The sequence below is a fragment of the Falco punctatus genome (genome assembly GCF_963210335.1).
Source record: "Falco punctatus genome assembly, chromosome: 3".
NCBI classification, from domain to species: domain Eukaryota; kingdom Metazoa; phylum Chordata; class Aves; order Falconiformes; family Falconidae; genus Falco; species Falco punctatus.
This window is the reverse complement of record NC_137582.1, coordinates 112,333,028-112,360,110: the sequence shown is the minus strand read 5'-3', so window position 1 is coordinate 112,360,110 and position 27,083 is coordinate 112,333,028. Positions and strand designations below refer to the sequence as shown.

Genomic DNA, 27,083 nt, shown 5'->3' with positions numbered 1-27,083 from the left:
TAGAAGAAAAAAATCCTTAAAGCTCCACATAAATGTTGCAATAATCTTCCCTTCCTGTTTCTTAAAGAGAAGTCCGCTATCCCTTCCTTCCCTCGCTATTAAACAGAAGACGGACAATATTTGATATCAGGATTACAAACCTGTTTTGCAGACCAATGTAAGAGCTAGACAAGGGAGCTCTAGAACTGCCAGAGGAGAGCTGAAAGCAGTTCCTGCCTAGTAAAGGCAGGAATGTCTGTCTTCCCCTCCCACAGAAATGAATGAGCAGACCTTCAAATCACAATGGCCTGGGCATGCAGAACAGCTACATGACATCTTGGTTAGACTTGTCTACCATTGATTACTTCTGTTTTATCCACTCATAGGACTTCACAGCTTTGCTTGTGACCTTGAGGCAGTAGGAGCTGATGCTTCATCAGATGAATGATATAAAAAACTAGTTCCAATGCAACACAGTAAACTTCTTTAGAAAACAGTGTTAATTTACATGAAGTATAGAATATAAGCAAAACCCCAGTCTGATATAGTGTGGCCTGAAGGAGTTCTGGACACTTGGTTAGGAATCATAAAGGTTAGCAATCCCTGCCTATCTCAGCAAACCTCTGCCCTCCCTCCACCACCAAGGCATATGCCATTAGTCATGGCACGCTCTCATCCCTTGCCATCTGCAACTGCCGTCCCTGCATGGTGGTTTACATAGTGTTGCAAGGGCTCTGTGTGACACTGCCAGCATCACCTAGTGACATGACTATGTCCTCTCCATTAGACACCTGACTGCCACTCCTTTCCTCATCTACTGTTTCCTCACATCTGATAGCAAAGTGTTCAACAAAACTGGCAAGCCACTCACAGTACCAGCAGAGTCAATACCATACCAATGCCATCAAGATCTACTGCTCTCATAAGATGTTAGCACTATTATTTTAGATTCTGATGCTAGATCCTTTTTATCTCCCTCTCCACCACAGGTTCTGAGGATGCTGGTGGGAGAAAGAAAATGGCCACATAGCTTGGGCAGAGGCTCTAGCATTAGAAACCCAAAGACTAGCTACCAGCTCTGCCACTGTGACTCTGCCATAATTACTTCACCCACCAGTGCCTCAGTTTCCCCATCTGTAAAATGAGGATAATGATAATGACCTACCTCAGAGGGTGTGGTTTTCAGATGGGCTGGCGACCAGCACTACAGAAACACCCCCTACCAATAAATAACCCAGCCTGGCACTGAAGGAATCAAGGGCACCGCATCCTCCCCTTACTGATCCTCCTAAGGAGAAAACTGCTTGCCAGAGCTCTCCTGCCTGCGACTGCGCAAATGTCCAGCCAGCTCCATCCTCATCGAACCATCCTGCGTCTATTTGATAAAGACTAATATTGCTTTTTAAATAAATATAAAAACTCCGCTTCCTCCTTGGCGAGTTCATTTTGAGTCATTTTATCTCTTTCCTCCCCCTAGATTTTTCCCCAAATAATGTGATTAAGTGAGTCAGCGTTCTGCTTTCCCTGACAGCCTCTGGATTTAATTCAGTTTGAGAACTGTGACCTTTGACTCCTTTTTACTATACTAACCCAGCTAAGAGAACACTTAGCGATTTCTCCGCTTCCTACTGGGAGAGTATCTGGTGGGGGGTGAAGAGGGGGAGCAGGGGTGGAGGGGGGAGGAAGAGAAACAAACTTTCACATAAAATTATGGTATATGGATAATTGAGAAGTTTAAAAACATGAATCTAATTGTGCTGTCCCTTGAGAAGCAGATATTGAGCCATCCTATAAAAGGCTTGGAGTATCCCAATGGTGATTTATTGCTAAATCCTAGTATTTTTCAATACATTATAGTTTTTAAATTGTGTTTAAATTGAGTGTAGAAGAGCAGAGGCCATTAGGAGATGCAGAAATGATGATTATATTTAAATATTCATGCACGCAGTACCTTATTATTGAATCTGAACACTAACAAAATCAATATTAAGTGCGGTTTGACATGAATTTATTTATGAATTTCGACTTTCTAAGTACTGTATTTTTTCACTCAAAAATTGTGAGTATAATGTAGTAATGATATCAAAACAGAGTGTCAGAGAGCATTAGCTGAGGAGGTTATAAACCTCTGTATTACAGGGCCCCATATCGCCCTCAAAAGTGCTTAGTGCACAAAACCAAAATGTTTTGGGGTGGGTGTTTTTTTTTTTTTTTTAAACACGTAAATACACACACACACACTCTCGCTCACTCAGAAATAGGAAGGAAATTCTCTGTCGGAAATTGCACTGCAGTGGCTTTGATTGCTCTCCGAGCCTGCTTCAGGGACCAGGCAAACTGGGATTTGAAGACAAACCTGAATGGAGTCTCTGGGCATGTGGTTTGTGGGGGCACTTTGGTGCTCAGAGGGGAAGCTGGCTAACGAAGAACAGCCCACAAGCACAGAGTGTAGCCAGGGTCTCAGCCAGAAAGGAACCAAATATATCAGTCTGTACCAATATCCTGCAGCTCCTCTCCTACTGAGTCCTGGGCCAGTTGCATTGGGATCCCAGAAGGCAACATCAGTCAGAAGTATTCTCATTAAGAGAGTCTGGTGGCAAGTTGTGCTCAAATTGGCTGGTAGGTCTGGTAGAAAAGGGTGCCCCACTTTCCTTCATAAATGTAAAGGCTGCAAAGAGAATGGAAACAGGTTGGAAGTTGCTATTGGTATGCAGTGTCCAATATAGCAGGTCCCTCAAGCAGTTTTCACTCAAAATGGTGCAAAGACAGGGAAACTGGGTAGAAATCACTCCTCTTTGTCCTCTAAAAAAAAAAAAGAAAGCTTTCTCTATTTTGCATGCTTCCATTTTAAGGTGTTAGTATCTCAAGCAGGACACTTGGTAATCAAGTTGGAACTTCCCCAGGAAACAGAAAGACAGCTTTTGAAAGCTTGGCACTGGGTGCCACTCATTTACCCCTAATCATTTAATGGCAACACCACAGCAATCCCCCTGTTTCACTGACTCCTTGTCCTTTCAATTCAGACATTGCTGCTTTATTACCATTGCCACCTGCAAAGACTCGCTAGGTTTTTGATGGAGCTATCACTCCATCCTGCTTAAATGATCAGTGATTTCAGCTGTGGAAGACAGAAGCCTTTTTGGTAATGGGGAGGGAAGAAGAATAATTCAGACTAAAGCCTTGACACAAGGGGACACAGAGGAGGGGTTTGTGCAGCTCTATCTACAGATAAGTGATGTATATTAAAAGCTACTGCCCTTCCTCCCCAACCAATTAATTTCAAATGTGAGAATAGTTTTGAAGATTTATTTGCTATTGACAGGAAGCTGGACTGAGCCCTCCACATGCTGTATTGTGCATCCTCCTTTGAGTCCAGCCATGGTTCAAAATACTGTGCAATCCACAGGAGGAGACACTCATCCCACTTCCCTTCAGTATAAAACGCTCCTATCCTGGCATCGCTCCCAGTGGAAAGGGCTGTCCTTTCTGCTTGGGACCCATATACCTACAAGAGCCAGACCACTTAAGACAAAAGAATTTTGGTAGCTCTCAGTCCAGTCCATTGTCAGAAGCCCACAAGGGACAGTAATAGACACCATGGCAGCAGGCTTTCTGAAGTCTTTACTCTCTGTAGAGACTGATACAGAAAAAAAATAACATGATCTAAAAGAAACATGATTCCTTTTTGTCTTTACTTTCTGACCATGAACAGGAACCAGTACTTACTGAATCCAATGCAAAGCCATACTGTCATCAGTAATACCAACACCCAGATATTCAAAGGGTTAATACTGAAGATGGCTCAAGCATTTAATTTGAAGCAGATTGTTGAAGAGCACAGCCCAATATACTCATAGTTTTCCCAGGTCTCTAAAATACCAGGTGTTGGCAAGCAAGAGCCAGGGATGCCAAGCAAACTGCACAGTACAGGAATGGTGCTGCAGTCCTAAGGGAAATCTTTTCTGCTAGAAAGTTGTAGTAAGCCCTTCAGCAAGGTGAACAATATTCTGCAAAGTACAAGATGAAGACAATACATCCCTGGAAGTCCTTTTCTGATGCAGAATTTCTGCTCAGATTAATCTTTCCTTCCTTCTTATTCTCAGGCTTGCCTCTCTCTTCTCTGCTCAGGCTAGTAATTCCCAGTACAGCCTGCCAGGCTCTTAATGGATTGGCAATGTTCTTCAGGGACTGGAATTGACACAGAAACACATGTAAAGTATCCCCTCTTGGAAGGGGTTTGATCATGGAGCACTGACATGATGGCAGATCACACTGCCTACACAGAGGCCACACATGACAGGGCAAGCAGCAGCAAAAACATCACTCATTAAAATTAATTCCTTTCTCATTTTCATCTTAAAAGGAATGCTCAGATTTAGTGGTCTCAGCTGAGTCTCTGATGGATAGAGGTCTGCATTAACAGAGGCCAGCATACCCAGTTTGACTTGGTTTATGCTCTGCAGAATGGATTAATACAGTGACTTTTCCAGGAATAAGAACCCAAGACTAGGGAACAGCATTGGAAAAGACTTTGTGAGTCATACTGAGGTCCCTATTACCACATATGTCTACATTGTGTCATGTCTTCATTAAACCCAAAGTGAAGCTGTAGGATTCCAGGGACCATGCAGCCCCAAGGAAATCTTACCATCTGAAAGGTTTGAGACCTTTCAGTTCAACCAGGAACCAAGCAGCAATAGTACCTGGGTGTCGGAAGTTGGATCCATGATCAAAATCAGGGCATCACAGCACTGAAAACAATGGAAATGTACAAGAAATAATCTCCCTTTGTCATGTTTGCAACCCTGTACAACTGAAGGGTGCTACATGGAGAAAAAGGGAGGGGGGGAAATTGCATTTTCTAAGTGTAATGCACAAGACAAGTGATGTGCCTAAGGTACATAAAGCTTGCAACAGAGATTGGAATCAAGACTGGATGGTTCATGTGTCAGCATACCGCCTTAACCACAAGGTCTTGGTTCTGAACTCAGACTATACCCTTGGTAAGAGATGCAGTATAAAGGGCGCTCAGGAACATTCAGCACCCAACTTTACTCTAAGCTTTTGCTAAAAATAGTTAGGTCTTAACCACACCACAGCTTCCACCAGCGCTACCTTCTGTGGTTAAGGACAGGACAGTTGAGATGCCTTGGGAGACGACACCAGGCTGAAGTGCCACTGGTCTGACCCAGGTACAGCAATTCCACATTTCTCATGAGATGTCTTTCCCAGAAATGCTGAACACCATCTTGGAAACTCTGCACACAAGAGATATCTAATGCTGGCATTATTTCTAACACTAACAACTCGTTAAGTTTTTCCACTATGCATCTGTATCAATATTTTAACACAACTGTTACAAGGAAAATTGCTTTTTTTTGTGTGTCTATGTCTCCTCCCTCCCCTATTCTCTCATTAAATCAGCATGACAGATTTTAGCCTATTCCATAACTAAGTGAATATCTCGGAAATTTAAAATACCCAAAGCACAGTGACGGGTTCTGAAAGCTTTCCAGTGGTGCAGAGTATGAACAAACTCGATGGGCTTCGATCGTTCCCACCCCTTATTCTAACTACTTGCAGGCTGCTGTGAGAGAGGTCATAAAAAAATGGGATCAACCCAAATCTCAATAGGAGATAAAGAACCCAATGCACAACTTAACAGCCCTGAGATTCAGCAGCATGAGCACAACAGGACTAATTTCTCAGGTAAGATCTACATCAGTGTAACACTACCACCAAGTCTGATCTGGTAATTTACAGCTGGCTCAACTTAGTTTAAGAGGCAACAGAAAGACTGGGGCAAGAGGGGATCCATTACATTAAAATGGAAGTCAGACATCAGGATATGGATTGCGCAATCTATAGATGGAAAAGGAGTAAAAAGGTCCCATTGAGATCAGTTCCCAGTACGTGCAGACCAGCCACTTACTGGTATTTGGAGATACGATTAAAATGCATTAATGAAAGATAATTACCTCAGAAGATCAGCATAAACAAAATGGTCTGTAGCAGGGGCAACAAGCAGAGTATTCTCAGAACCAAGGAAAAAAAGGAAAATTTAAAAAAAAAAAGAGAGAAAAAAAAAGTCATTGGGGAACTAATAAGAAAACCCCCAAAAAGAAATCTGAGGTCTTTGATGTGGAATATTCACCAGCATTTTTAAAGAGGGGGATGGGGGGTGGTGGTGGTGAAGAAAGTGCTATCACAAAGGAAAAAAAAAACAAACCCAAACCCTCTTTTCCAGTAAATCGATGTATTTTGCTCTAATTTTATTAGGAATATAAAAGGAGCCTTTAGAAAAGTGCTTAGAGAGCAGAAAGAAAAAAAGAAGAGATAGGGAAGGCTAGCAGTGGAAACATTAGTCTGTCTGTATTAGGAATCCCATACTCACATTTTATTGTTACTGTCAGGATGCAAAAGGCAGCGCTTAAAACAAAATAATACATAATGTATTACAGGGGCATAAACATCAGCAGTCATTTTTATTTTAAAAAGAAAATGAAAAAAAAAATGGAGATAGCTTGCAAGTGAGGGATCCAAGGCACAGCATTTATTTCTGTGTCCACTGAGATAATCAAAAAGGTATTAGAGCAGCTGATGGAACAGGGTACCACAAAGGACTTCTCAGCAGTTTACCACTGTTCGCATTACAAGGTGGCTGTGGAAGCTCATTCAAAGAAATCATGGGGTCAGTTTCTAGGTTGGGTGGGAATTTACTCCAACTCTAAAGATGATATGATATTTAGGGAAATAAACTCCATACTTTTGAATGGCTAGTAAAGAAAATGGGTTTTGTACATTTTACACATTCTGGGAGTGAAAGGCTAGGGAAAGAGAGAGAAGAAAGATGCAGAAATAAAGTGTCACTTAAGTTTTCCAGCCAGCCCTTTTCAACCATTACTTTTCTGTCATGCTTGCCTTATCTATGTTGATTTTTGCTTTTTTAGAGTTAGCTCTCTTAGTCTCTGTACAGCACACCTAAACCTCAGAGTCTAAGGCCAGCACCTTTTGTCACTGCCATAATATAAATATATAGGCTTTATAATAAATGCCTGGCATAGAAGTAAGCAATGCATGTGCCATCTGTCCTGCTTGATGGGACTACTGGGGGGGAAGGAGGGGGTCCTACTGCAGTAAGGACCCACCCTTCCACAGACTCCAATTGTAAAATTCCTTCTCCTGCATATTGGGTGTTTGAATCAGTCCTACTGTTTCCTGCAGGTATCTGTCTACTCACAGGGCTTGTGTGTTACAGTTTACTTCCAGCGGAGACTGTCCCATGTTCAATGGGTTGCTTTCCTACCTCATGTTAGCTACACTTTATTGCTGTCCTGCTTTCCATGCCCGCAGCTTCACTGCGAGGGCTCAGTCCTGCCATTGCTTAGTCTTCTAAGCCATGCAAACTGCACAGCTGGCCCCACCCGCCTTGTTCAGCTTCCTGGTTCCAACACTATCTGTCCACCAGGAAGAGGGGACTTATTTTCTTAGGAAGTTTTGAGAGCCACAACTGCTTCTGAGAGCAGTCGCTGAAGTCAGGAATGGAAAGAACACCATATGATAGCAGAAAGTGCCGGCGACATGCAATGAAGCAGCATAGCAAAGGGAATGCTTAGGGGAATGAAGAAGATTTTAAATACAGAAATATCCCTTTAAATATTTCAGGTGACAGCTGGATCTGAACACACACCCCCAAACAGCTGGATCCTCCTCAGTAAAATAAAACAAAAACAACAAAACCAACAACAACAAACAGAACCGCCGGCTTTTCCCTCTCATTCCCTGTGATTCTCTGAAGGCCTCAGGGGGTACCTGAGATCCCCATATCCCCCACCCACACTATTTCTCTATCTGGTTGCACTGCTTTTATCACAACATACACACACTAACACGACACACTCAGTTTGCTGATGGGATGATGTCAAGAGGATGTGACTGCTGGTGTCCTGAATGGGTAGCCATTTGGAGGACAAGGAAAGAGGATAGGGAAGGCAGATTGGCCAGAGGGCTGGGAGCAGGCAGGTAAGAAATGAGATAGGTATAAAATAAGAGACAAGCAAGTTCAGGAATGGAGCAAGATTAGGGAAAATCAGAAGTAGAAGTGCAACGATCTGACTTTTTAACTGCCTGTCACAGTAAACCACAACGTATACACCTGCCAGAACCTGTCCCATTTACTCTGCAAAAGTAAGTGGGGCAAATCATATTTACCACAGAGCAAAACCAGGGGTGTTAAAGAAATCAAATTTGCTCTATTTGCTCATTTCAAATGATATGGAAAACAAGGGTCTGCTCCAGGAGCCAGGAATTATTGACAACCAAAGTTTAGAATTCCCTTACAGAGGTAATATGCATCAGAAAATGATGACTTAAGGAGTTCTACAGTTCTGGAGGACTTGCTCTTGAGAATTAGAGAAGAGTTAACATCTAAAGCTGGGTTTCATCCCCAGCTATGTTACTTGTTTCACTTCTCAGCACCTGAGATTAGCTACAATGTTCAAAGGCTTCACCAAAATAAATAACGATATCTCTCTCAAAACGAGGACCCTGGAGATGATCATCACTAGCGGGCCTTAGCAGTGTGTTTGTCTTTCATACAAGCACAGGTATACAGAATGTGCTGATTTCAAGCAGTCTTAGAGGATACTAGTACCTAAAACGAAAATAATTGTATGCATGCTAGAATACTCTGCTTGGGAGATAACCGTGGGTGGTAAATCAGAGCAAAGATACACTTGATGGAACTAGTTGCTGGACTGGATTGCTGTATGAGAAGCTGCTTCGGGTCAGCCCTGAAGGGCACAGAGAGCAGTTCAGAGAAAAGCGCATTGTGCACCTGTTTGGATAGCCCTTGCAGTCTCCTTCTCAGTAAAAATTATACTGGTTAGAGAAAAACTGAAAGAAAAAAAGGAAATCCCACAGAAGAAATTATGAATTGCACATCTTGTGAAAATTCTGCCCACAGCTGAGAAGATAATCTTCCCCTCCCTCCCCTCATGCCAGCTGGTCTCTGTGACATCTTTCCACTTCATAAATCTCTTCCTTGATTGAGAGGCAGAGCTGGGAAACAGCCCCTGGGGGAAACAGTTCCTGAAAAGCCTGCGTACCAAGCCAGAGGCATCTTCTCATCGAGGTACAAGGCAAGGCCTCATACTCACTGCAACTGCACGAGGGTTCTTGGCACCATCTAGTGCCAAGAAAAGAGACTACGGAAATCATGCTGGAGAAATGCTTGCCATGTCCACATGCTCTTTGTACAGTGGATTCTTCCTTGTAGCAAAGAAGCTAAAGGAGATGTTACATTATATAGGGAAGGCATTACGGAATCTATCTGGAGGGCATTACCCGCTGTTCTTAGTGGCAGCTTTGCTACTACAGGTGGGGCCATAGACGCCAATGGTGTGTACCCTCCCTGATGTCCTGCAGATAGCAGTGGGATGGACAATGATGGCTTCCAGAGCACATGCCAAAGCCTGGAACCCTCGAGGAATCATGAAACCCTGAGCTGCGAATGAAGTTGTGTTAAAGGAATATGGAAGACAACATAAGGTAATATCAAGGCTACAGACACTATGAAAATGGCTCTGATAGAGGGTGTAACCATCACTTCATGAGCAAAGTCATTCATCAGGGTGTATTACTCATCCACTTCCCTCCTCTCCTGTACAGCAAGAATAGTAAACAGTTGCCCAAGTTACACAAAACAATCAGCATTTAAAACAAAACAATGCTTCTCGTTTTTCAAGTTTTCCTGGAGCCACCTCCCTTCCTGTCCAGGCACATCATCTTTCATGGTTCCTGAACATAGCCACCACCACCAGGCACGTGGAACTGCAATGATACTGAGCCCTAGTACTGAGCTTCCAAGAAAGTTAGCACCCGGAAAAGGCTACTAGCTTGTGATACTGACAAATTGGAGCATGCTTACTTTGGAAGACTAAAAGCATCACTCCTGCCTACAGTCCTCAGAAATCAAGTGAGGAGGAATCAATGAACTATCCAGGAGTAATGTTCTCAAATCAACTCAGCTCTTCATCTTTCTAAGGGAAGCAAGCCAAGGACCATGCTGAAACCTTAACCACAAGGCCCAGCCACTCTGTGGACACTAAAGATGCCAGGGCAGTTTCCCAAAAAGCAGGTGTTAGCTTTGGCATCCTTGGCCAGTATTTATGTTCCTCCTTGCTGCTACAAAGCAGCCTTTCCATGCAGTTAAGAGCCAGATCCCCAGAGGAACATAGGCACCCAGTTCTAACTTCACTGGGAATAAGATGTCCCTATATCTTTGAACCTGGGCTACAGCGCTTCAGGATCCCTGACAGGCAAATGGGTGTGAGAGAATTTAAAGCCCATTTCTACCCTGTCTTGGAATTTGTGTTATTGTTCATTCCATATAAAGCAGTTCTGAAAAGCTCCCAAGCCCAAACTCCCTGCTTGCACAACAGGGTAATGATTTACATTCACTTTGCTAGGGTGCAAATGATACCTTGCGGTGCAAGGAAGCAATAGGGATCCAGACCTTGTGACAGTTAAATGGGAAATCACTGCCACGGCAGTGGATCAGGCAATGTGGGTACAATCCTGTTACCTGCAATGCTCAACACTGGGAACATGCAGCACAGTGCAAGAGCATCCACTCTGCAGTCCTGGCTCCTTTAAAGACACGGACACATGCAGTTTTAAAGTGCTTTAAGCAGCTAATTAGGGTGTCTTCCCCTCCTTTATCCCACAAGATAATTGCATTATAAAAATGAATATGTAACTAAGCAGAAACCACAGGAACACAGTGATGGCAGAAAAGGAGATGGAACCAGCAGCAGCCTCACTCCACAGTCACAGGTGGAAGCCCTCACATTAGAGAGACTAGTGCTCCAGTGCGGTTTCTGTAGCTGTGGGTAGGAAAACCTCGAAAAAGCCCCACATCATTTAGAGTCACAAGAGTCAGCGAATGGTTTAGTGCTTAAACAATCGATGTCAGGAAGAGAGAAGATCCGTGAGAGCGCGTACGCCTCTTGCTCTCCCTGCATACATCTCCCCAGAATGTCTACAGTCATCAGGGTAATTTAGAGAGAAAAAAAAAAAGACCGACTTGGCTTGGCTTAACTGGGGCTATCACTGTAATTGTGGAAGGAAGTGAGAACATACCAGCAGGGCCCCAGGGAGTAAAGAGCAAAGTGAGGGGAATAGAGACTGTATTTATGGGACACTGTGAAGCTGAAGAAGTGTCGGAGAGCAGCACAGTGATGCCTGGAGGGTGGAACAGAGCTAAGGCAGCTAGATCCTCCTGAAACAGCAAATAGCTAAGGACCCAAGTTTGGCACACAGCCTCACAGCTAGCACACTCTTGGTTTCCCTCAGCAGCTAGCACCATGGGTGACCAGGTAACTGGGCACTTCTCAATACATTTAAAAAGAGAAGTATTGTTGTAAATGGCTGCAGGGATAATAAATATCTTTATGCTTTCAGAGAGGAAAGGGGGAACTCTTCCTACCCCTTCGCTGCCCCGTGTTGCATAGGCAGCCTCAATTCTGCCAGTCCATTCTTCCACATCCAGTGCATTATTATGAACCCTCCAGCACACACAGCTAATTAGGGAAAATATCCTTTCTAGCAATTTAAATGATTTTGGCATTTTCAGGAGGGCACATGTAATATTCAAATTACTTCCACTCTGCGCTGCCTTGTCTTGCCTGGCTCATCTTCCCAGGTGAATTTGTAGTCTCTGAAATGCTCTAATTTCCCACACAAGCCATGTCAAATATAATTTTGGTGCAAAGTTGGTAATTATACGTAACATCAGTCTGATGTTAAAAACACTGAAAAATTTAGCAAGAAGAGACGAATGGAGAGACACAAGTCTGAGACCAACGAACGAAAGGCGTGCGGCCCCCTTAGTATTTGTGCTCGTTAATTAATAATAGCATGTTTTCAGGAACTGAAAGGATGTGTTTCCTGAACTGACTGGAATTCACTTATGTCCCAATTACATTGTCTCAGTGAAGAACTTTGGTCAGGTCTCACTGAAGAGATGCAGCTAAACCAAAAGCAAAACCCAGGCTCCCCAGTGCAGTCCATCACAATTGCAAGGGTATGTAAAGGAGCAGAAATCTCACCCTTGGGCTCAAACCCAGAGATTAGATTGTCTCCTCCTCTGCCACCCTCTGCTGCAAACCCCTCTGGAAGTAGTCAAAGAGATTTGCATCAGTGAGTCACCAAGCGTATGGATATGTATTAGAATAAGTGTGATTATAACTGCTGGCCCCAAAGTATTGGGCAAACATTTTAACAGACTTATTCCTTGGCTCTAAAGGGAAGAATTAATATGAAGAGTGAATTATCTGACCCTATCATCAGCTCTTCCCCAAGGATGCCTGGTCTGCCTATTTCAAGGAGCATCCCAACCCAGCTTGTTTTTTGACACCATTATCCCTGCACTCTGGCTGCCTGTCAAAAACAGTTGAAAATCCCCAAGTTAACCCATTCCACTCTAAAATCCATCCCTGCAATAACTCCTGGGAAGCACAGAGCCATTTGCTCTGAAATCGTTGCTCCTAGTAATCTATTCATAGTGTTAATACATTGTGGAAGGGAAAACCCTGCTATCTCATCACACTGTTTGAACAGCAGTTTCTGGCTCATGTGAGAACTTGGACCACAGCTGGTAAGGAAAGCCTGCTTCATTTTGATCCTAAAGGCTTCACGCCAATAGTCAAGAAGCATAATAAAAGGCCTGACCACGTAAATAAATTCCATGCACCCAAGCAAGGGCTTGACCCCAAAGGATGAAATGAGAGCTACTGAATAAAAGCTATTAATTTTAAGGAATGAAGTTTTTAAAAACAGATGAAGCCTAAAATAAACTTAAAGCTCCTGGAAATATGCAAACCCTGCTTTTATCACATATTAGCCATTGTGTGCTTGTACACAAGGATTCAAGTGCTAAGTCTTGATTTCAGTCTTGGCGTTTAGCATGTCACATCCCTCTCTGTCTTTCTTCAATCCCACACAAGAGAAAAGGAAGATACCCCTTGTTTTGGAGTACAAACACTCATTGACTTTGCAGCTTGCTCCATCTACTCCCTTAAAATCAGTTCCAACTTCTCATAACCTTTTTCACTCTTTTGAGTTTGTGCTGCTCATTTAACAGTGGCTGGATGTGCGCAAACAGAAAATCCATCATGCTCAGACCACACAAGCCAGAGAAACCCAGAAACTTTCACCACAGCTTTATTTGAAGAGATTAAAAAAGTTCTATGCAGTTCGAAGCAAACAATGAGCAGGATAGGATTACAGATCCAGAAAGCATGACCCACAGTCCTGTTAAGGGCACTGTGTGTGGGGTGGTACCTGTTGCCGGGAGAGGGGACAAGAGAGAAAGCAAAGGTTGGAAGGGATCTACAGAAGATCAAGGTATATGTCCTGTACAAGTATACATCGATGTTTCCTAGCTAGGACTATGTTAGTCCTGAGGTAAACTACCAACATTGCTATTGAAGCTTACTGCAATTATAAATGTAGCTGCAAAACAAGCCAACACAGATTTGGAAGGGGAAGCTTTTTTTTTTTTGCTAGACCTGCTAGGATCTCATTTTGAAACAGTTGCACCGTACACACTGACCCTTCACTAAACATCCACATATTGCTTTATACCAAATGCATAGCTTACATTTGACAGAAAGAGGACTTGAATTCTCAGTGAAAACTGTTAGGAGGCATCTATCTAGCTTCTAAGAACAGCAGGACATATATATATATGTATATGTTGAGGTAATTATTTCATAATCAACCCATTGCAACACAACACTAGCCACAGAATCTCTAACTCTTATCCACTGGCTGGAACACATCAATAAGATGCATTTATACACTAATTAGATAATCATGCATGTAAATACAACCAATATGCAGGATACATTAATTTACTTGCCTGTTCTTGAAAATCTGGTCTTGGCCTTTTTGATTGTTTTAGAGGATTCTCATCTCATTGTCCAGATGTTCATTCTGCTCATTGACTTTGAGTTATCATGCACTACCTTAGATGCACTTGCTGTCTACAGCTTGCTGACATCAAGAAGGCAGTTTTAATGAATGTAATGTGGCCACAACACAATGTTCATCTAGCTCATCAAATGCCTTCTACTGTTGCCTCAATTTTGCCAAAACAATGCTTACAAGACCACACAGTAAACTGCATCAATAGATTCATCAGAAATAAGCCTTTTCCCCAAAATGGGTTTACTTTAGCTTAGATAACTGAATTGGCCTACCCAGTAGTCCCACAAATGTTCTGGGGGCAGAACTATGAGGGTGGAATAGGGGTGTGAAAAAGCAGTGCTTACTTAAGCTTCCCTTACTACTATAAAAGAGACATGGAGCTTCAGGAAAGCTGTTAGGAACATCTCAAAACCTGGTTGAGCACAAAGGGTCCTATTAAGCATTGCCATGGTCCTTGTCCAAAAAGGCACAGTAGGCTACCATGCCCATTTAGTAAGAAACCCATACCCTACCTAGCACGTGGACTTCTACTCTTAATATAACTGTGATGACTGACATCTCATATTAATAGATCCTACAATTTGGTTTTATAGACTGTAAATTCTTCAGAGCAAGTCCATGACTTTATACTTTTGCACACTATCTGTGAATAAACAACGGTGTGAGGTTGTGCTTCACAAAATTCTTAAGACCCTCAGATAAAAGCAGCTTTGTAAATGTAGTGATTCTACACAGCTTTATCATTTCAGACTGAGAAGGAAAATGTGCAAGAGGCAGAAGATGACATTTGACCTTCAACTTCCTGAGTTATAACTAGCTTTTCTTGCCATTTTTAATCGGGTCCAATTTCATCTCCAATGGAAGGCCAGGATGTGATGAGGTAACTGGATGAATAAATAATCTCTTTGCTGCCATGGCAATGGTGCAAACAGACTGGACCAGATACGAAAGGAAGTTGTCATAAATCACAAGTTGGTCAATCCTGTTTAGTTTCCAAGCAAGGGTTATGCAAGCTGGTTGAAAAGTGCCTCACTGAGGAGCCAATTTTCATTTTCCTCAGGAAAGCAAAATGTTTTCTCTCTCTTCAGTGCACTGCTTTGCAGATTATCTGGTGTCTCAACTTCAGACCTTGCTCCTCCTTAGGCCTGAAAGACACTAATTTCAGAAACATCTCCTGTTTCCAAGGCAGCTCGAACTCTGCCAGGAACTATGTTCCTAATACATAAAGGGTAATACCACATCCCGGTGTTCAGATTTTTTTCATCTGTGACTTAACAAGGAGTTAAATAGCCAGCACAGAAAAACTTGCTTACCTTCAGGAGTAATTCTTATCACAGATTCGGAAGGGTGAGTGAAGAATGTGGAATACACATTTTCAGTGACCAGCCTCTCCTGTCCCAACTGCACCTTCCAGCCAGGAAGCAGTCTTTACAAGTCTGTAGTGCTTCTTACTGTCTCACTGATGCACCAGGACAATATCCTCTGTTGCAAATAGGAATTTCTGTGACTTTTGTGCCTATAACCTCATTCTTTTGAGGACTGAGACAAACCGGGAACTTTCTGCCCTTCATACTGAGGAATAACACTTCTCTGCTAAACACCATGCAGACACCACCATCAGCAAAATTAAATCCAGCTTGTCCTTTGACAGATATTTTGGTTTTGTGGGCTATGATCATTGAAGTGTCTGAGAAAGGGAGCGGAGGAAGTTCTGCTCCATCATTTGAGAAGCTGCACCTTTTTTTATATATATACCTTTTTATGAAGCCTGCTTTATAAGGTACCTAGCTGGCAACACTCTCCCATGCATGGCTGTTAATGCTTGGGGTGGCCAGCTAGCAAAACTCCACTGCAAACCTTGCTGAGTCCTGTCAACACTGCATCTCATCTGGGCTAATGTAAACCAGAAACTCACCCTCCATCCCCAGGAGGGGTCAGATATAGTTGTAAAGCATGAGAGTGCTGACAGGGTCTCCAGCAACATGCTCCTGTTGTATCATTAGGTCCATATTCACTGAACCTCAGACTCCTCCTGGGTGATGCCTAGGTTCATTCTAACACAAGAGACATTCTGCAGGCAGACACAGGCTTCTTTCCAGTTCACCTGATTCCAGTCTGCCCAATTCCTCCCCCTAAACTTCACATTTACATCCATGCTAAGAGAGTGCAAAATTCTACTCAGTGAGAATGGTGGAGCGTTTGTCCTTCAGATGCTTGATGTTTAGAAGGCACAAAGCAAGAAAGGATTTGGCTTCTTCCTGCTCTTACTGATAAACTCTTCTTGATTTGCCAGCCCCTCCAACTGGTGGGTAATAACAGGACAGAATTATTTGCTAGGCTGAGCAGAAACATCCTGTCCCAAAGTCTACAAAAGTCAGCAGAAAAAGTGATGTATTTCAGGAGACACTGACTAGGTGCAGGCTCCCTAAGAATCATAGAAGAGCAACAGCCTCACCTGCAGAAATATTCATAATTAACAGATGAAATCTGACAATAGTAATTGCATAAGGGTAGGCAGTCCCATAAGGAGCAAAAGTCTGTGCTGGTATTGAGCCAAAAGAAGCCCTCCATGACTTAGTTCCTTGTAAAGCACCCTGATCTCCTGCAGGCTCTTCCTCATTCAGGGTAATCCACCAACTAACTGTTCCAGTTAGCAGCAGGGAAGCAAACAGCTGGAAAAAGGATTTTTGCATTTTTGTTACAAATGTCCTGTGGCTAGGCACAAAATAAAGGACACACTGATCACTGTCTCCAAGGCCTCTGAAAGAATTTAATTTAACTGAACTTAATTCTGGACTCCTTGTTTAGACAGAGAGGATGAAGGAAGAGACAAAGTGAGAGCGCCAGGGGAGAAACTGATTTCCCGTCATTTCATTTCATTATTACCAGAATCAAATAAGCAAAAAACTCACGCATCAGGCTTTTATAATCATGAGATCTGAAAATGAATGAATACATTGGATTACTTTGTACTGACCTGACTTCAAAGCCTTTACAGTGATAGAATTTTAGACTTCTATTGGAGACTATTTATGTCAGAACTCACCTTTGACTCATGCAAGCAAGAAAAAAAAACATCTCTTGCCTAATCATAGGACTCTACAGCTGGGTCCTTAAGCAAAATGTCCACCCAGCTCAATTCTACTCTCATCACTGTCTCTTGAGGTTGGAAAATGAACTACCATTAAGCAGTGGGTCAGAATTAGACACAGAAGAGCTAAGCTAAAATCCAGCCACAGAGAGCGGTGTTTCTGGTGTTGGTACCTAAAATGGACTTCACAGCACATCACCATAGTTCTGTGCTTTAATTTTCCCATTTCCCCATCCAAACAGACTCAAATTATTTTATCAAGTGGGCTGAATGGAAATAGAAAGTACCTTTGGTCAGCAGTGCTCAATCACAAGAGAGGCTGTAGCCTACAGATGTGGTTAATTCAAGGAATGCAGCTGGGGTCCCAGATCAAAGTCTTGCTGCTGAAGCAGGTGATGAGCCAGCTAAGATTTGGGATACACTCATGGTTTTGACTATGTAGCAGTAGAACGGTCTCCTATAATTTTTTGTGTTGAAACCCAGCCGGCCTGTTACCAGTATGATACAATCCAGCAGCATCTAATCAGCTGCTGCCACCCTCTGCCTTCCCCCACCCTCAACACTGGCGGATATGTCAAAGCAAAAACATCTCTGCATTTCTGATCTCCCTGGGGTCACATCTGTTTTGAGTAAGGCTTCTCATTTGGTTCCAATCCACCGATTTCCTGCTACTGTCCATGAAAAAGAGAGTGCGACTCTGTGGCTTCCCCTGGGTGTAATGGTCTAATCTGTACCTTGTTGTGCACTGTAGAGGGGAGGGGGAATCAGTGCTACTTGGGAGCAGATTCCTCTTCCCTTATGATTGCATCCTGTTCTTATGCAAAGTACCTTTATTCTTGCTAGCAGTGGCAGCCCCAGATGTCCTGGTGCCCTCCCTGCATCATCCATATTCCTCCGGCCTCCTAATTGAATCCTTCCCTGACTGGGACAGGCTTTTCTCATTATAATGAACTGGATCCAATTCTACTCCCTCCCCTCCATCTCCCAGTCTTTCCTTGTGAACACAGGGCAGGCCCCACAGAGCTGCTGTGGGTGGATGACCGCACCAGTGAACTGTTCTTGCAGCTACTGTGATGTTGCTCATGAGGTTAACAGAGCAGGAAAGCCCCAGACAGGTACAAGGTAGTAAAGGCATCTTCTCTGCCAAGATTCTGGCAGCATCAAGATGCAGTTTAGTTCTGAGAAATAATACCTAGTCCTTTTAATCTATGGCTTTTAAAGCCATTTATCAAAAATATCAGGGTTTTGCAGCTGGTGAAGCAGCCTAAGTGTTCTCAGAAGAGCAGTGGCAGAGCCCAGGACTTGAGTGAGTCTCTTACATTCTCATCTCATAGGATTATCTCTGTAGGAAGTCAGTATTCGTGAGCAATGTTTCACTCATGCTCTGAATAATACAGGGCAATATAAGCAGAACAAACTATCTTTTTTTTTTTCCACTTTCACTCCTTCACTGAAAATCTCAGTACTGGGGAAAAGCATTCAGTACCCTTACTTTATTTATCCTTTGGCATCTTAATCTGAGACAAATGACCCTATGTTGAACCATATGATACATCCAGAGATCCAAGATTTCTTTGAATGCTCTCATTCTGGAAGTAGGAGCAATGTAGCAGTATTGCCACACTCAAGGTGACTCCACCATGAATTAAGTTGCATTAGCCCAGACAGAGCAGCACACTATATGTTGGTTTTGGTACTTTAACTAGCTTGTTCAAAGCTAGTTAACTTATTATGTGGACCACACTAGGGCGTGCAGGAACAGCCAGGCTTATATAAAGGCAAGTAAACTCAGGTAAACTGAGGCACAAGTACATTAGCTGCATCGACTTCCAGGCAAATTCTCAACAGCGTTGGGAGGAGAACCAGTACTTCAAATTCCCCAAGCATGACTTTAACTACTAACCCACACTTCTATTGCACTAAGCACATCTGGATTTTACCAGAGCCTGGATATTATTATTAAAAATATCCATATTTTGGAAAACAGACACCCCAAAACAACAGAACAAAACCTCTGATCTAGAAGCTTTTCAGCATTTTAGGGAAAGAGAGATGCTATTATTGTTACTAGAAAGGCTCTAAAGGCAATAGCACAAGGAATGATCTATAGGGCGCAAGTATGTTTGTTATGAAATAGTTTGGATCCACAGAGGAATTCCATATGTGGCTTCCCCTCTAGTGACTAGAGGTTCCCACCTTGGCAGTGATCCTGGAGTCCCATGCCTACAGGCTCAGCAGCATGGAAGGGGAGGGTGGACGCTGGAGGAGTAATGGGATCATCAGCCGCTGAGGCTGCTGCTTGGCACGCCGACAATGTTTGTTTGCACCTCTTTGAAGATGAGAGATGAAAGTGGCGCCCACATGGGCTGCCTTTGATTAGCTTCTTATTTTTAACATTGCAGCTGCGATTATTCTTCTTTTTCTTGAAGCATTTCTTCCCCAGCACCAGAAACTCTGAGGTTCCCTTCTCTAGGGAGGTTCAACTTCAAGGAAACATAACAAAGAGAAGTGTGAATGTAAAGGAGACTGGACAACTCCAGGCCAGTGGGGAATTATGTCATTTTATTTTTAATTTTACTTCCATTTTTTCCCCAATCCCCCATCCTCAGCGGGTCTCAGAAAGAAAATACTTGTTTACTTCTTTTTTAATAGGGAAAATAAATGAGTCCTGGGATTGTACAGAGCTGTCATGAAGAGGAAAATGTCTAATGGTTCAATTCCCAGCTCTGTCACTGAACCACTTTGGGACTTGGGGAAAAGTCAGTTCGCCCATCTGTAAAATGGGATTTATAATGCGTTGCTTCTCAGGGGTATTGAAGGAGTATGAGTAGCATTGATGGAATGCTTCATGCACCTTGGATAGAAGGGGCAATAGCCCTGTGAAGTGCTGTCCTTAATAGATACTTAGAGGAGTTTCCTTGACTGTGGTACTTATCTGACCACAGCAGCCAAGTGCCTCACAGCTGCTGATGGATTCTAATTTTTTTTCCCTCCTATTACCTCGCTTCATTGTAGGATTGTTGCACAGGAAAGCAAGGCAAATGGCAAATTGAACGAAATGGACCCAGTCACACAGAGAATGTGTGGTAAAGTCAGGACTAATCTTTTATTTCCTAAAGCTCTGCCACATCCATTAGACTTTCCTCCTAGTCATGCGAATTGTGTGATCTGAAGGCATGAGGGAAAGGCATCTTCCCTTCTTCCTTCAGTAACCAGTCACACTGTGACTGTCTTCCTGCTGCACCAGGATCAAGTGGTCTGAAAAAGGAGTCAGTGTTCATTGTGCACTAGGTTATTTCCTATAATAACATTTTTAGTTTTGTTTCTTTCCCCTGACAGAGTAGTTTTCAGCCAAGAATTTGGTCAGATGTTAATCCAGTTAACCACAGGGAATGCTCTAACTTTAACAGGCTAAAGTCAGGAAAAAGTTTAGTCTGCTGTCCCTTATTTTCAGGACCAATTTGCAGAGGTGGTAAACCACTAAACATACAACTAATATCAGAGGAAACTGCAGGTAATTGGTACTTCCAAAAAATAGCTTCACAGAGCCCTGCTGCTTGTATCAGTTCATGTTCAACGTCTGTTAGAGGGCCTTAAATGCTAGGCAGAACCTGATAGCAACAGTGCCAATTACAAGATGGAAAAACTTGGAGTGGGGGTAAAAGGAACAGCCAAGGATAAATAACAATCAGGTCCTCTATACTCATGTACTTCAAAAGGAAACACACAACTACATATTTTTATATTTATTTCTTTGTGTTATCTATCAAGATGTTTACCAGCTAAAGAGAAGCGGGGGCACATGGGCTGAGTAATAAGAATCGCAGCATGCTTACACAAATCCAGCCAACTGAGAGTAAAATATATTTCCACCAAATAAGTACCCGCTAAACCCTCTAAGAGACACTTCAGCCTTGGTGTAGTCAGTCAAAAAGCTTACAGTAATCCAGTCAAAACATATAATTTACCCATGTTTCCTTGCCTTTATGGAGTTTCACTCGCTCCCAGGAAAAAGGGGCAGACCATTGTTACAGCCCAGTGCCCCATCCAGCTCCTCATAAAGGAATAAACCGGTCTTATAGGCTCTTCTCAAGCATATTATAAGGAGATATATTATACAGGATAGCTTATAATATATACCTACTACAGATTGACTCCAGAGAAACAACATACTCCAGCCCAACTCCATCTAGTCACACAGACTCTAGGACATTAAATTAACCCCCTACCAAATTTACTGCAAGCCATCTGACCATACCATTTAGCCACGGTAAAGACAAAATCTATACCTAGCTACAGTCAGGAAAGCAGGCAACTCTTGAAAACCTATTTATATCACTCAAGGAAATCAATGGAGAACCCAGGTCTGGAGGCCAGTGACCTTGGATTGACACAAAACTTAAAGGAAAAAATTAATGGTGTCAACTCAAGATATCACAGCTGTTATTTCAGAGGATTCAAAGTCCAGCCCTGCAGCTTCCTGATCGAGAAAAGGTGCTTAAATCGGGATGCATTTTTTTGTAAATAGAGCAAATACTCACCTGTTGCTGATGTAGTCGAAGAGCTGCTTCCCTGGGACACACAAATGGCTGCCCGTGCCTCACAGGCAGATCCTTGGTGGTAGCCAAACCTCTCCAGTTCTGTCCCAGATAGCACCAGGTGTGGTACAACTCTAGAAGTGGCATTTCTGGAAGAAGTCTTTCCTCAGGCTGTCCTGAAGTGATACTGTGGTGAGCTTTCCATGGGCTGTTTCCAGAAGGTACTCCTTCAGGAGCCTTCCACCCAAGAGAAAGTGAAGAGGAGATGCGTGAAGAGGCAGCGCAGGGGGCAAGACATCCATTGTCCAAGGGCTCTGGAGGCCACACACACCAGTAAGATGAATTTTCAGGCCTATAATTTCTCAGTTACACCTCAGCTCTTCCTCAGCTGCCCCAGCTCAGCACAGCAACAGTCCCCGACGATCCACTCAGGAAGCTCCAACAGTCACAAAACGGTAGCCAGAGCTGGGGGAAGAGGGTGCCCCATTCCCAACTTACTGAGATACCAATGTGGCACCACATAGATGACAACACCAGGTACTGCTACATGGACAAGAAGGTGAGGCTGAGGTGAGGCGCCCATGGCGGGAGACCAGCTTGCTTGTGCTGAGGCACCAGCAGCCACCTGCCAGACTTGCAAAAAAGGCGGGAAACGGCAGCTGCCTGACAGCCCCAGACAGGCACCTGCACCCCCACCTCATGCCAGCCCAGGCCCTAAGGGCAGCCCAGCCACAACACCAGCCACTAAAAACCATCTCTCTGGTGTAAACTCCAGCCATACTAAGGCACCGCTGCCAGGAAAGGCTTTTGAAGGTAGAAGAAAACCCCCCACCCTGTCACAGCTGGGCCCAGTTTAGAGAGGACAGCTCACAACAGGATTGGCTCCACCTGGCATGGCCCTCTAGTAAGCCTTGGAAAAAGGTAACAGATTTCTGAATGTTTTGTTGCTTGTTTGTTTATTTTTCAATTAACATGACAAAAATAAGGTCCTGAAAACAGCAGGTTACAAGGATGGTGATATTCAACGGTAGTTATGCAGAGACATTTTATTTTTAGAGTAGCCACTGACTGCTGGTAAAGTGCTGGATGTGTTGGTGTACCTCTGCTGCCTTTAACACCTCTTACTTCACTTTAACTTAACCATTTTTATGCAAGAACTTATTTTTAGGTGTACAGGTCTGTGCAGAGCAGGACTATGCTCTCTAATGTGGCCACATGGACTACTGGGATGCAAGTCATAGCAGTGCTGGCCATGCTTTGATCTTTAATTTGCTCAGGGACTTATTTTATAAAATTATTATTATTATTACAGTTTTTTGCACTGGGTGAGAGAGCCAGGAGGCTGATCCCCAACCTGGGACCAGTAGCTCCTATTTGATGTCCAACACCAACAAGCCAGCTCTTCCAGCAGAGCTGGCTGCCACATTGTGGCCTGCTCCCCCAAACGTCACATCTGGCTGATGTAAAACACACATGTTTTGACTGAAGCTTTTTCTTTAAAATGCCAACATTAAAGGAAGGTTTGCTTTGTAAAACTGAAACTGTAAAACTCTTCTGAAACCCAATCTGGGGGATTAAAAGAACCACATGAAAAGGGATAAATATGACCTGGACATTTACTTCCTGTGCAGAAGTTCGCTGAACATGTGCCTCCCAGCCTGTCAGTGCAAAACAAGACTTTCTGCTCTTATTTTCAGAAGGGAGGGGGAAGAAAAAAAAAAAAAAAGAGAGGAAGACAGGAAATTTGGTAAACTGACAACTCTTTTCTATCTCATGGCTAATGTCAGAGATGTTGGTTTCTGTACAGTGGCATCTCATACACCTTAAAATCAGAAAAATACACAACTAATAATAAGAAATCCAGTATTAATAGGCAAACCATTCTTATCCATACTATATGGTAAAATTGGGCTTGATCCATTTTTAACGGGGAGTCAGTGGCAGAGCTCCTTTGGATTTCAGTGGGAATAAGATCAGATCTAAAGATATGATGGACTGAGTCCAAGGATTCTCTGATGATGTACAGAAGTAACACATGGATAGACAAACAGATCTTCAGTTAGTCAGAAAATGGCTCACTTTCAAATGAACTAATGCAAGATGTTTATATCAGTATTGCCCATTTCAAGTATTAAAACTCATAGTTGGGTTCCAAAAAACAACTTTACTTAGATATTATGAGACTTGAAAGGAAAAAAAAAATCAGTTATGGAGTCTATGTATTTGTCTCCTAGATTTTGAATCTTTAAGAAGATATAACATTTTTTGTGGTTTTCTTTATTAATAGTGAACTGCTAGAAGCTTGATTTTTTTAAAACCAAAGCTGACATTGTGACTTATTATAGTATGATTTCAGAAGATGAGACTTAGGGAAAAAACATATAAGAGCAGGTAATACATTAAAGTCACTATCGTTCTCAAAATAACTTTATGATCTCAGGTCCCAATACACGAACTGCAGAGGACAAAATGCAATATAATGTAAAATTTGGCATTAGCATTCTGTTTTGGCAAAAAAAGTCCCTTTAACCCAGTTAAGTTCCCTAGAAGCCAGTTACACACTAATTTGGGATTATATTTTTCATCTTCCCCCTTGGATGATGCTGTCAAATTACACTGAAAGTGACATTAGCTGCCCAGCAGTCACAATTTGGAGAAACAAAACTCAAATATATAGGGAGCACAGCACTTTATCTAAAGCAGACTTCTAACAGAAAACGTTGGACTCTGCACATGAAATGTTGTGGGGCACCTTCTTGCACCACTGGCTTGTAACTGCTGTAATAGCTGACCCTGTGGATACACATGCAGGATCCAGCATGAATTGAGTTTGAAATTCTCTGTAGTTTGGGATGCTTAAGTCTGGACTTTGCCAATTCAGTCCCACTGTTGTTTGAGGGTTTTGGTGGGTTTTTTTGTTTACTTGGTTTTTAATTTTAGAGTGATTAAGTCTGGATTGCTATTGGTATTCTTGGAAAATGCCTTGTGTCCCCTGTGTGAGATATAGGCACCAATAACCCCAACACCATAGTACATTTTTTTCCAAATACTTTCTCATCTTAACTGGGTTTGATCTTTGAGATGGAAAGTTCATCTATTCTACTTGCAGCCTTGGTTTTATAATTCCCATTGAAGCCTTTCACAACCTCTGCTATTGTATAGAGCTGATAAAAAAATCTTTCTTCTTTCTGTCTAGTCCTGGCCAAATTTAAAAAAGCTTTTCCATTATTTCAAGCCAGAATCAAGGTAAAAAAAAAGGTGCATTTCAAAGTCATTGTTCCATGGAGAAAGACCAGTTCCCAAATCCTTTCCAAATCAAAAGTGGACAGTTCCTCAGTCATTTCCAAGCCAGAAAGAGGCCATTTTATGAGCCAGAAAGCATCCATTTTCTGCATCAGTCCTGAGCCAGAGAGGCTAGTGTCTGAGTCAGTTCCAGGGGGGGAATGTCTGGCAGTTTTCCAAGCTTGGGAGTGTTGCTATCACAGCAATTGTTTGGTGATGCCATCCCAATAAAGCTTCATTACGGTGTTCCTCTTTCTATAAACTTCAGTGCCCTCCAGTGTCCCCAGCAATCACTTATCTAATATTAGGATATTAAAAAATATGGAAAGATTTTAAAGAGACTTATTAAAATGCAATTAGCAGCGTGTACGACTTAAGCAGTGAGATTATTTAAAAAAACAACTTGATTGTGTGGAATGCCACGCACCTTACAGAGATAATAAAGCTGCCAATCAAGTCCATTTTCAAATTAGGAAATTTTCATTCTTTTTTTACAGCCCCCTAAGTGAATATTAAAACTGATTATTAACCTCGGAGTGTAGCGGCGGCCCCTAAGCCTGCAAGCTCTAAAAGGGAGGTTTCATAACTGTTGGTAGCCTGGGCTTCATTCCCCATTTGGACTGGGATCTCTGTGCTTGTTTAAAGGGGCAGTGCTCACCCTTTGAATAAAGAAAACTGAAAAACCTGGATGGGTCCCTTGTATAGAAAGGCTCAAAGCTCCAGATCTTGACATTGCAACTTGGGAGGCCAAACCAAACTGCCTGTAATGACCCTGCCTCTGTATTACACAGCAGTTTTTCCATCAATAAACTGCAGGTAAGACTGCCCCCTGATGTCCAATCTGTGAATCTCACCAAATCGTTACACTGCCTGGCACGGAAGTTTTGTCCAAGTAAAAATGTGTAATTGTCATACTCAGGTTTCTGTGCATAGATTCTCAGTATATGTTATTATTCTCAGTTTATGTTATTACTTCCCTTGCTAAATGTAAAACCATGTCATTTACCTTGCCTTTTTATTTATTTTTTGTCCTACTGAGAAACAATCAAATGTGACACTGCTATTTGACTTTGCTGGCATTTTTTATTTCATTTATAAAAAGGATCTTTCTCAGAGAAAATAAGTCACACCACCCTGACAGGTTACTCCTTTTGCAGATCTTTACTCTGCTGTCAAAGTGGATTTATTGATGCTTCCTGGATTTGTCTCTCCAAGCTTGCAAACTGGAAATGAACAACTCTGGAAGGCAATAAGCTAATTCTTGACTTAAATGCTTTATTTTGGGATAAATGCAAAGATACAAAGGGAATTTCTTAGGAGGGTGTAGTCACTGATTCCGATTCCAAAGCAAAAGTATATTTTAGCATGTGCTTAACTTGAAGTATATGCTTGAATTTACCTTTGCTGATCTCTTTGGGACCACACACAGGCCTGAAGGTAAGGACTTGGGTACTTTACCATATCGATGCCAGGCTGCTTTGCAGGAATGACAGTCCAGACAATATTTAAACAGAGAATATCACTGAGTTTCAAAGCATCTAGGATAGAAGTTATTTTACCAGCACATGTACCTCATGACTATAGCTCCCTCTGGAATCTAGCTATGGCACCTGGATCAACTTACGATTCTCATGGAAGCTATCTACACATCTTTTCAAAGTAAATAATCTGCTTGGGCTGGATAATGGAGGTTAGGAGGGTGACAAATTGGGTTAACAAAATGTCAGCAAGAGCCCAGTTTTAAGTCTGGAATGAGTCACAAGTGAAACAAGTTTAGTGGCCAGGGTTCACCCTTGATCTTGAATTGGTATTTGTCTACATCACTGAATAACCACAACTGACCCAGTATAATTCAGCATAATTGACAATCCAGCGTCGGCAACATGGTTGGGGTGGAGCAGGGGTAAAGATGTTACTGCCTCTTTGGTTAAAGTCATGCCATAGTTAATGAGAAGCACTGAAGAAACAGTAGCCACAGCGATGTCATTAGCCTTGCCGGGTCTCTGGGCTGAAAAGAAGCACTTCCAGCACACCGAATGTTTTGTGCTGCTACTGCAGCTGGCACCATGCCTCTTTCCTACTCCCCTGACTGGAACAAATATTTCAATGGCTCGTCCATTAAGCTGGTCTGGATGGGGAATGTATGGAGTGTGCTCCTTAGGATGAACAAGAGTATTGGTGACGTTTTAGGAGTCTGAAGG

General features: G+C 42.6%; 1 long non-coding RNA gene across 3 annotated transcripts in view; it reads right to left on the bottom strand.

Moving 5' to 3' along the window:
* LOC308061262 overlaps window positions 1-27,083 on the bottom strand; it is a 41,875-nt gene that overhangs the window by 5,488 nt on the left and 9,304 nt on the right. For all 3 annotated transcript variants that reach the window (XR_013927133.1, XR_013927134.1, XR_013927135.1), the window contains exon 3: window positions 1-27,083. This exon is cut by the window's left edge and continues 5,488 nt beyond it. This is a non-coding gene — a long non-coding RNA (uncharacterized lncRNA).